We start from the raw sequence: 9,185 nt of genomic DNA, 5'->3' as shown, positions 1-9,185 counted from the left end.
TTTCCACCCAGTGATTCTATTTCTGCCCGTGTGGGGCCACACAGTACAAGCCTTAATTGTCCTTCCGCAAACTCGACTTCGCAGCATCTGAAGACTCATCCGCCCCTCCTAGCGTCTCCCTTCCCGACCCTCCCGGCGCAGACTCCGCAGGGATCCTTTCCGCGGCGGTGGTCCGGAAGCCCAGCCCTGCCGCGCGACCGCCGCTCCCGGCATCCCCCGCCCTGCGCGTCACGTGACAGCGCCGCCCCGCAACGGCCCAGCAAATACCGCCCCCAGGCGGGGCTCAAGGCGTGACCGGTAGCCCGTGGCCGCGCGCCGCCGTCTTTGCTGCGGCCCCGACGCCCGCGGTCGGCACTTCTGTGGGCGAGTGTCCCGGACAGCTCCCGGCGAGGTAAGGGGGGCACAGCCCTCGGAGGCAGCGGGCAAAGTGGCTCTGCCCGCGTCCCCGGGATGCCCAGGCCCCGGAGCGGGGAGCGGCCCGGGGCTGCCTCCCGGGGACCTGGGGCGCTTTGCGAGGCGCGCGGCCGAGGAGGCCCGGCTTGGTCCTGCCGGAGGCTGAGCACCTGGCCCCGGCGGGACCGGGAAGGGTGCCCTCAGGCCGCCCTGGGCCCCGCGCTCCCGCACTCTACTGGCACCTGGAGGCTCAGCTGCGCCGGAGAACAGCTGTGCCTTGGTTTCCCCTCCTGTGAAACGATCGGGCCGGGAAGGTGGATTCTGCGGTTGCCTTCAGCCTTGAGGTTTCGCGAGTGTGTTAGTGAAGTGGAAGAGGAAGAAGCAGACTCGAGATGGGAAGAACCCTCACCTAGGAACGCAGGAGCGAGTGTCTGAGGCCGGGCACCTTTTAAGTGTCTTCTGTATTTTGTGCAAATCGCAATCCTCTCCCGAGACTCGGTTTCTCCATTTTTAAAGTAAAGGTGATAACTCCTGACCTCCCTTGCTCACAGGACTACAGTGAAGAACAGATGGAAAAGCCATTTGAAGAGCCAGAACTCAGGAGTCAGTTACACCTGGGTTCAGATCCTAGTTTTGCCACTTACTGTGCGTTCTCGAGCCAGATAGAACCCTCATCTGTTAAAAGAAGATAATAACCTTAACAGCTCATGAGATTGTTGTGAGAATTGAGTGTAATAGGACTTAGCACAGTGTCCGGCAGAGAAATGCTCAGTAATTAGTGCTATTAGTACAAGTATTAAATTAATAAGCTAGAGAGACATTCACGTGAGGGATGTTTAGAATAATCACACATCCGTTTCTGTATATTTAGTCCTAAAAGAGTGCTGTTTTGATTTCCTAAGAAAGGGGCCAAGTGGAACCCTTTCCCCTTTTTTCTGTCTGGGCCCCCTTTGCCTTCTCATTTACAACTGGCCTGTGAACCCGTTGTTTCTACCAAATGAGTCAGGCAGGATGGGAACATTACTGGAGCAGACGGGTATCAGATTCCCTCTGAGGGGAAAGAAAAGTGCCAGGCATGTGCTGCCACCAAAAAAAGCACAATACAGTGATTGACTGTCAGAGCTGGAAGATGCCTGAGAAACCATCTAATCCAGCTGTCTCCTTAGGCAAATGGAGAAACTGGACCCAGAATTGAGGATAGGACTTTGATTTTCTCAGGACCCAACAGAATGTTGGCACTGGGTGGTGGAAAGAACACACACTGTTTACCAGACGCTGTGCTTTCCGTGAGTTCTAGCCTGATTCTTCATTTATTCAACAGGTATTTATGGAGCACTTTGTGCTTGTATACCTGCTAGGAGCTGGAGAGGAAATACACACACACACATTCCTCTGCTGGTTTTTGGTACAATTTAAAATAATAAGTTCCAGCTCCCAGTGAGCCTTCTTCATAGCAGCTGGCCCCAAGGGACAGAGAAGCACACAGAGAGGCCTGAATTGTTTCATGATCAGTCACAGCAGTCCCAGAGCCCTTGTTGAAGCCTGGTGAGATTTTAGAGACTGGAGAAAATGCTGCTTTGTCAGGGCTTTTAGTAAAGGATTTCCTCTGGCCTGCAGCGCTTGGATTTCTTTTTCTGATTTCAGGCCTCTTACTGTTTTTAGATTTCTGAAAAGATCCACCCTCACCACAGTGCCTTCATTTTGGTTTCCATGGTTATCAGATGAATTGTATTTTTATGATAGCACAAGTAGCTGTTAAGTAATACATGGTCAAGAAGTCCGCAGTTGCCTATGGGTTTGTTTTCTGGTGGTGGTTCTCTTGTTTTTTTTTTCAGTTACAGTGCAGTCATACTATTCTTCCCTCCCTCCCTGCCTGTTTCCTTTAACAATCGTGCATCAGTGGCAGGGCCAAGAGGAGTGGGAATAAGTAGAAACAGAGATAAAAACACGTATAGACCCTGGTTTAGGTATCTCCGAACCTTTGGAGGGATAATCCAAAGGCATTACCACATGCAAGGGGCAAATCAGTGGGGCTCTGATAAAGATGTAGATTGCAAGCCAGCAAGAGCTTTCAGAGGTGGGAAGGATCCTGTCCTGGGCAACCAAGAAGACATCACATACTGAGAAGCTTTTCAGGGAAGATGTAAAAGAAACAAATTCCTTTTACGTGTGTCAGTCACATAGTGATAATAGACAGTACAAGAAACATTTTGTTCTTTCAGTTTGCCTTAATGAATGAACCTTCTCTTAAGTCACCTATCATGGGCTTTGTCTGAGATGTTTCCTTATTTCTCTCTTTACTCTTTCTGTTAGCTTAGTGATGTATTAGTTTCCTGCTCATACACATGATATTGTGTACATGAAGGCAGATAAGCAGAGACATTTGGTTAAGATTTTGTCTGTTTCATTTTGGATGTTTAACCTGTGTGTCTCATTTCACCAGTTGGGATCTAAGCAGTCACATATTTCTTTATTTTTCCAAATAACCTCCCAAGTCCCTTAATGCCCTTTTTAGTGAGAATTCCGATGTCTCCCACTTCCAAGCCCCATGGGGGCTCAAACACTCCAAAGAAGTCAGTCTTACTTCCACTCTCCAGAGGGGAGAGAAATGCAGAGTCTGAGCCGTCCACCCACATTGTTATTTCTGACACAGCTGTATCATATCACAGTTGAAGAGCTGCCCTGCACGGTCTAAGGATGTGTGGTCACTGCTGCTCAGTGCCTTTATTGGACCACGTTCCTGCCAGCTTGATCCCATGCTTGGCTTCCAAGTTTAGAGCTTTTTCAGGTTATGCTGATGTGATTAGCCATTCTCCCAAAGCACCGCACTCTGGGCCACGTGTGGAGCTTGTCACCAGGCTGGGTTCCTCCAGTCTCCCCTGTTTGGGCAGCATATAGGGCCCTTTCTTACTAGCAGCCTTGGTCAGGGTCACCCCAGATCACCCAATAGATTTCCCTATATTCAAACCTTTTATCAGGGTTTGGAGGCTGAATCCCTTCTCTGCCTAACCCTAACCCAAGGCTTTTTGGCACATTGCTTCTACTCCTCTCCAGGATTCTGCCTACTGAGGATACTCAGGAATGCTAACCTTTAACCAAGATATCTACTCCAGGACTTTGGGTGCCTACTCACCTCACTTTTCGTAGGTAAGAGGAATCCTCTGGTGACTCTTGGGAAAGCATATATCTGTTCCCGAGAGACTCTGTCCACCTATAGTCCTAAGAGAAGTAGGCATTATTGAAAATTTACTTGACATATATCCTGTTAGGGATTTGGGGGTGCAAGTTTTTAATTTAAAAATGAAGGATTTTCAGTTCCCTCAACTTGCCTAAGAACCAAAAAATAATCAGTATGTTTATTTCGTTGTCTTTGTTTTAAACTTTTAAAAATATGAGATACAACAAGAATGCAAGTGAGTAAAGCCCATAAATGTATAGTTTAACAATTCTAAGGAAAATACATATGTAACTACCGCCTATGTCAAGAAATAGAACGTTGCCGGTACTCAGTACCCTTTCCAAATCATAAGCGCCTCCCCAGAAGAAACCACTATTTTGACTTTTGTGATAGTCATTTCGTTGCTTTTCTTTGTAGTTTTGTCACCTATGTTTGCATTCCCAAACAATACAGTTCATTTTTACTAGTTTTTTAACTTCATACGTGTAGAATCATATTGTGTGCGTTTTGTGTTTGCTTCTGTTGCTCAACTTGTTTGTGAGCTGAATCCATGTGTTGACCGCACTTATTTTTATCGCTAACAGTGTTTTATGTTATGAATGTCACAATGTAGTTATTCATCCTATAGGTGACAGATACTTGGTATTCAGAAACTATAAGCAACACAAGAACAGTGCAGCCAAGAACATCCTTAGACATTTTCTGTTGTGTACGTGAACGAGTTTATATATGTTGAAGTGGAATTGCTTTGCTAGATAATGCCAGACAGTTTTCTAAGTGATTTTACCAATTTACTTTCCTACCAGCAATATATGAGAGTTCTAGTTGTTTCTTATCCTTGCAAATGACTCAGTATTGTTGGTTTAAATTTTTTAAACCATTCTCATGGGTGTATAATGATATCTCTGTGGTTTTAATTTTCTTTCCTTGGTTACTACTGATGAGCACTTTTTTGTTGGTTAATCAGATGGCCTGTTTTGTAAACTGCCTATTAAGTCTTTTCCCTGTTTTTCAGTTTTCTTATTGATTTATCGGAGTTCTTTATAAATTTTGGTTAGTGGTTCCTTGTCAGTTATATGTTTTAAAAGTACCTGTTACTCTGTGACTCTCTTTTCATCCTCTTAAATGTTGTTATCTTAGACCCTGTTCTGTGGAAGCAGGACCTGAAGTAAGGACTCATGCTCAAATGGTATACTGGGAGAAGTGCTCAGGAAGAGAATGAGGGAAGCAGGATGGGAAGAGGAGAGGAAGAGAACTAGGTGAGGTGGCAGTTTTCTGGAGAAGGGACCTCTGTGTGTTGTTATCAGCTGACACTTCTATCTGGGGAATGGATGTGCTAGCCAGTAAAGAGGATCTGGGTGGGACACCAATGGTTTTCTCTATAATCCATCTGATACATTCCCTTCTATGTTAAATTCACTCCATCCAGATACAACTTCTCCAGGATTCTGGTTGGTCACAATTTCTGGGGAAGCTTACAAGAGGAAGGTTAGTGGGACAAACTACAATCCCTGCTGCTGCGGTTAGTCCAGAGATCAAACTAATGCCCATCTTCTTCCACCTCCACCATCCATATTAGTTTCCCCTCCTTTGTCCCTTGAATGTTGGAGAGAACTCAGTGATGAAGCCACCTGGGTCTGGAAGTTTATTTTCTTATGTTATTTTTAACCATAGACTCAACCTTTTTAATGGTTCTAGGACAATTTTTTCAATTTCTTCTTAAGTTAGTTTAGTAAGTAATATTTTTCTAGGAATTTGTCTCTTTTAAGGTTTAAAATTTATATAAAGTTGTTTATAATATTTCCTTATTATTCTTTTAATGTCTGCAACATCTGTAGCAATATCCCCTTTTCATTCTGACTTCATTTTTATGCTTTCTTTCTTTTTTTTCTTCTTGAGCTTCAGTAGAGGTTCCTTTCAAAGAACCAACTTTTGTCTTCATAGGTTTTTTTCCGTAGTAAGTTTGTTTTCTATTTCTTTAAGTTCTGCTCTTTAAAAAAAAAAAATTTACTTTCCTTGTATATATTTTGGTTTTTCTTCTAACTTTTTGAAATGGATGCTTAGTTCATTAATTTTTATACTTTTTATTTTTATTCTTTCCATTTAAGGTTAAACATTTTTCTCCAAATACCGTTTAGCAAGAGCTCACGAGTTTTGATATGTAGTGTTTTAAGCATTTATTTCTAAATATTTTCTAGTTCCCATTGTGATTTCCCCTTTGACTCATAGGTATCTTAGAAATGTGTTTCTTAATTTCCAAACATATGAGTATTTTCTAGTTATCTTTTATTAATTGATTGTAGTCAGTGAGCTTGTTCTGTATAATCTTAATCTTTTAAATTTGTTGATATTTCTGTTAGGGTTCTGTTTATGGTGAGTTTTTGTAAGTGTTACATGTGTGCTTGAAAATAATATGAATTCTAAAATTATTGGATTTTATGTAATGGTTCTATGTAATGCCAGTAGATCAGGTTTATTAATTATATTCAAATCTTCATCCTTACTGATTTTTTGCCTATTCTAGCTATTATAGAGAGAAATGTGTTAAAATACACAACTGTGATTATGAATTTGTCTATTTCCCCTTTTTAATTTTTTGCTTTATATCTTTGAGCCCAATTATCAAGTGCATACAAATACAAAGTTGTTATACTTCCTAGTGTGCTAACCTTTTATCATTATGAAGTTGCCCTTTTTATTTCTAGTAAAAGAATTTTTTTAGCCTTAAACTCTATTTTATCTGATATTGGTATAGCTACACCATCTTTTTTGGTTAATCTATGCAGGGTATATCTTTTTCCATCCTTTTAGTTTCATCCTTTATATATGTGTTTTGGATATGTCTCTTATAAATAACATATAATTGGGTTTTGGTTTTTTATAGCCTTTGTCTCTTAACTGGAATATTTAGCTCATATTCATTTAATATAACCACAGATGTATTTAGGTTTAAGTTTGTGTTCATATTTTATGCTTTCAGTGTGTTTGTCCTGCTAGAACTCCATTTCATTTTAGCTCTTTTTTCCCTTTTTTTTGCGGTGGGGGGGGCACTATTTTTAATCATTTGCTTTTTTTCCTTCTAGTTTGGACATTATGCACTAGCTCTTCTTTAATGGTTACCATTGAAATTTTAACTTAACGAAAGTTGATAAATTATGGAAGTGATAAATAGCCCTACTCTTCTTTTGGATAGTTCCGGGACGTTAGACCACCTGAACTGTATTTTCCCCTTGATGCTTAGTGGTAGACTTGTTGTAATACAATGTGTCAGCTTTGATTAGAGTCATTTAAGCACCCACAAATGGAACAAATGAGATGAGGGAGGAAAAAAGTGAGAGAGCAAAGAATTTCCTTGAGAAAACTTTGTGTATATTTGTCAGGACTCTTGGTTGCAAGTGACCAGCTTAGGCACTCTTAACTTTAAAAAGAAAATCTATTGGCTTATAAAACTGCATAGCTGGATCCAGGGGCTCAAAAAATATTTTTAAGGTTCTCTCTCTGTCTCTCTCAATCACTCAACCTTGCTTGTCTTAATTTGGCTTCATTCCTCAGATAGACTCTTCTGAGTTGTCCCCATCTCTGGCAAGGGGGAGGGGATATTCTGATCAGCTACTTTGGGTCAAGTATCCATCCTTGGTGGATGGAGGACTGAGGCACTCTGAATGACAGCCCCACCAGGACTAAATGAAGTGGGAGTGGGGTTCTTCTAAGAAACCAAAAGAGGGAAGGTGTGCCAGGCAGACAAAAGTTACAGCTACCAACCATCCCTACACTGAGTAATGGCTGAAGGAGAGATACAAAGAAAGAAGAGGGTTAGAGAGGTTGCAGTTGGAATTAACTCAGTTAATCTGTACAAGAAAAAAAAGGGGAGGACATTACCTGTTCATGAGCCCACTGACAGGGAAGGAGGAAGCCGGTCAAACAACCACCTCCTTCACCCACCAACCACTTGGCACTTCAGCATTGTTGGCTGAGGACATCTTGGTGGTCCACAGCAGCAGAGGTGTGGGGCTCTCTAGTACGTGGAGATGTTTTCAACATGTCAGCCGTGGTGCTTGCTATTCCCCCAGCCTTTTCTAAGAGAAATTTCTACATCCACACTCCTGTTCATGCAGGGGCAGCCCCAGACATCCATGTTTCTACCATAAAATCTTGCTCTATCCCTGCCCCCTGGTCAGAACTTACTGAACCAGAGATGGACATCAGACCCAAGAACAGCCAATTCATAGTCTCACCAGGGACCTCTGATGTGACCTAGTGGAAAGAAAGATGCATGTTCTCTTAGAAATTTGAACTGGGGACTACAGTTGGACACTTTATAGAAATTGAAGCTGAAATGGTATTTAGAAAGAAACCATGAGGTAGAGTCAAGCCTTTGAGGAGTCCTGGCTAGCTGATCTTAGGAGGAAGCAGAAGCAGTGAGGTAGAGAAAATTTTGTGTAGCCTCCAGGCAAAAAGAGAATGGGGCAGACCCTTGGAGAGTGACTGAATCATGCGATGAGTGAAGACCCAGACTCCGGCTGCTGAGGGCCTTGGGGCTGCCATTGATCCAGACCTTTCTAGACTCTGGGAAGCCCAGACCTACTATGGTTCTATTATTGTATTTCCATAAAATCCTATACCCTTAATACCACATATACTCTTATGATAAGCTCTCCCTTATTTGCACTTGCAGTCAGAAGGCTCACTAGAGCAGACATTCAGAACTTGGGGGCAGTGCCCACATGGGTGGATTTCTGTTGCTGCCAGTGCCCTTCCAGTGCTACAGTTCTGAAAAGAAAACTCACGCTCTTTGCCATCAGGTGGTCGGCAGCTACAAACGTTGTTAGCTCAGTTACAATAAAGAATCCTGTACACCCAGCGAGCGCTTGGCCTGGTGGGACTATCTGGGGTAGTTGATTCGGGTTCGTTGGGGCCGGCTTAAGGTCTGTATTCATTCCTCATTGCTGCTGCACAGCTCGCTGCTGGCCACAGGTCTGCTGCTGGGCACAGGTGCCTTGATTTTCCCAAAATCTGGCTTGAGGTCCTAAATCTTTGGGCCAGGCTTCCTAACAGAGTACTGCTGTGTCACATCCAACTCAGACACTGTGTGATACTCTACTGCGTAACAATTGCAGGAGTAAATTCATTCTTATTTAATGATCTGTGAGTTTATGTGTAATGGTGAGGATAGAAGGTCCTTGACTATCATGTCACAAGTTAGGAACCCCAGAACCTCAGAAAGGAAACTAGGAAGCAGGAAACTAGGAGGCAGGCTGTTGTAGTGGAAAGAGCAGGGGCTTTGGACTCAGTCCAGGCTAGGAACAGCAGCTGTGCTGCTTACTAACTAAATAAAAAACGGGTTAACCATGTATTCCTGGAATTGGGCATAAGAAGACTACCACCTCTCTGGTTGTTAGAAGTGCTTATTGAGATGACATACAAAAAACACCTGGTATTTAATAAGCCCTCAACACACCTTTCCTTGCCCCCTCAAGGTCACGAAGTGAATTAGAATCAGGACTAAAACCCAGGTTTTGGGTTTCCTGACCCAGGGCACTCTCCTAGGTGAGAATGAATGGTCAGTGCATTGAAGGAGGGAGAAAGGGTCCTTACAGCTCCCAGCCACAATCAG

At 43.1% G+C, this 9,185-nt stretch overlaps 1 protein-coding gene across 4 annotated transcripts in view; it reads left to right on the top strand.

The window, feature by feature from the left end:
* The first annotated feature begins 265 nt into the window (after positions 1-265).
* Positions 266-9,185, top strand: part of FBXO10 (F-box protein 10) — a 74,330-nt gene continuing 65,410 nt past the window's right edge. For 2 of the 4 annotated variants that reach the window (XM_007197018.2, XM_007197020.2), the window contains exons 1-2: positions 317-391; positions 3,448-3,540. The gene's annotated coding sequence lies outside the window, so the exon portion shown is untranslated. Of the gene's footprint in view, positions 392-3,447; positions 3,541-9,185 lie in introns of all 4 variants that reach the window. The other 2 variants (XM_007197021.2, XM_007197019.2) reach the window with 2 other exon arrangements.

This window comes from Balaenoptera acutorostrata, chromosome 6 (genome assembly GCF_949987535.1).
Source record: "Balaenoptera acutorostrata chromosome 6, mBalAcu1.1, whole genome shotgun sequence".
NCBI classification, from domain to species: domain Eukaryota; kingdom Metazoa; phylum Chordata; class Mammalia; order Artiodactyla; family Balaenopteridae; genus Balaenoptera; species Balaenoptera acutorostrata.
This window is presented reverse-complemented; position numbering and strand designations above follow the sequence as displayed.